Below are 2,347 nucleotides of genomic sequence, written 5' to 3'. Positions count from 1 at the left end.
TATATATATTGCCCTGGAACTGGAGTTACAGATAGTTGTGAGCCACTATGTAGGTGCTAAGAGTTAAACTTGAGTCTTGTTTATTGAGTGTTGCTCCTATGTCATGTTTAGGGATGACCACTTGGATTGGACAACCAATTAGGGGGCTCATCCCTCCTTCAGCAACCACTGACTGTAGCTTTTCATCTAGGGGTGGGGCTTTGGGAAATTTCCCCCATCAACACTGGCATGTCAACTGGTAAGGTCAGTATGCAGGTCATGTTTATAGCCTCTCTGGTCCCCAGGGGGCACCAGACATGCATAAATGCCGGCAAACATGTAAACATAATAAACCTCAAAAGGAGTCCTAAATTCAACTCTAGCAACCTGCAATCCGCCTACCAAAAAACTGCATTATAATAAAACGATATTAAAGGAAGCATAAAACTGAATGTGGTGGCAAACGTCTGTAATCCTAGCACTTGAGACCGAGGCAGGAGGAGTTTGAGGCCAGCCTGGGCTACAGAGCAAGACCCTACTTCAAAAACAGAAACAACAGTAAAATAAACCCCATACACAGAGAGAGCCAAGTGTCCCAGGTCAGGGGCTGTAGGAATTTATACAGTAACTAATCCTGCCCAGAGTGAGCAAAGTCCCTCCTGGACTTGGTCCACGGCTAACGCCAACAAAGCACAGAAAGCCCTGCTGAGAGACTGCTCCTGTTTAGAGTCCAAAGAGATCCCAAGTAGATCGCAGGTCACAGTTTAATGAGTGACCTATGTAGACACTGCTGAAAACATTCTACTTCACAAGTACGGACTTTGTCTGACTCAGAATTGATTCCCTAAACCCCACTCCCCCCTTCCTTCTCCCTCCCTCTTTGTCCTCTGTCTTTTTTAGACAGGGTTTTAACATTTTGCCCAAGCTAGCCTCCCAACTCCTGGTCTCAATGATCTTTCTGCCCTAGACTCCCAAATGTTAGAAGCAGCTGGGTGTGGTGGCTCACACCTTTGATCCCAGCATATGGAAGGCAGAGGCAGGAGGAGCGCTGTGAGTTCAAGTCCAGCCTGGTCTACGTGGTGAGTTCCAGGACAGGTAGGGTTATATTTTTTTTTTAAATATTTATTTATTATGTATACAATATTCTGTCTGTGTCTGCAGGCCAGAAGAGGGCACTAAATCTCATTACAGATGGTTGTGAGCCACCATGTGGTTGCTGGGAATTGAACTCATGACCTTTGGAAGAGCAGGCAATGCTCTTAACCACTGAGCCATCTCTCCAGCCCCCAGGTAGGGTTATATAAAAAAAAAAAAAAAAAACCCTGTCTCAGAACCAAAACAAAACAAACCAAAACAAACCATTAGCACTGCAGCAGGTGGGCACCACTGCAACCACACAGCCCAGCCCCCTTCCTGCACCTGACATCAGGCAGTACATCCTCCCATTGATCGCACAGGACCACAGGAAGACAGCTCGAAGAGAGGCCTGAAACACAAATTTCAGGAGTGGGTGAAGTTTCACTGAGAAGAAATGATCATACCAAGAACCAGGAAGATTTAAAGCTAAATGTCAACAGAGCTCCAGCCCCAGAAGATGAAGATGTTAGGGTTATCTGAAAAACTGCCTTGAAACTCCATGACGAAATCCACGTATGAGAGCTTGGGATACAGTGTAAGTGTGAGGGCCTGGGTTCAAACCCCAGTATGGATGGAAGGAAAGAGGGAGGCAAGGCTATCCTGGGCTGTTTGGCGGAGGGGGTGGGGAAGAGGAGGAGGAGGAGGAGGAGGAATAGCACCAGGGAGAGTAAGACAAAAGCTCTGAGAAGTCCAGGCTGATAAGGGACCAGCCATTTGCAACTGCCTGCTGGAGATCCTAGAACCCCAGCACTCTGGAGGCTGAGGCAGGGCTGAGAGTGTAAATTATCCGGGCTACATAGTGAGACTCTATCTAAGAAAGGGAAGAATGGAAGGAAGAAGAGAAGAGAGAGAGAGAGAGAGAGAGAGAGAGGAAGGAAGAAAGGAATTGGGACAGAGACCAAGGGTGAGAAGCGGAAAAGAAAGGGAGGGAGGGAGCAAGTGCAAGAGAAACAGGGATGGAGAGATGTCTCCGTGGTTAGAAGCATTGGCTTCTCCAGAGGACTGAGGTTCGGTTCCCAGTGCCCACGTGGTGGCTCACAAACATCTGTAACTCCAGTTCCAGGGGATTTGGGGCCTTCTGGCCTCAGAGGGCTCCTGCACATGTGATTTATATAGGTTCACACACATGTGCATAAATTAAAAAGAAAATTTAAAAGCTAGTTATGCACATGCCTACCCATGAGCCAGAGAAGCAAGCCAACAGTAGGGCTCCTAGCCGGGCGGTGGTGGC

The sequence above is a fragment of the Microtus ochrogaster genome, chromosome 7 (genome assembly GCF_000317375.1).
Source record: "Microtus ochrogaster isolate Prairie Vole_2 chromosome 7, MicOch1.0, whole genome shotgun sequence".
In the NCBI taxonomy this organism is placed as follows: domain Eukaryota; kingdom Metazoa; phylum Chordata; class Mammalia; order Rodentia; family Cricetidae; genus Microtus; species Microtus ochrogaster.
Note: the sequence above shows the minus strand (reverse complement) of the source record.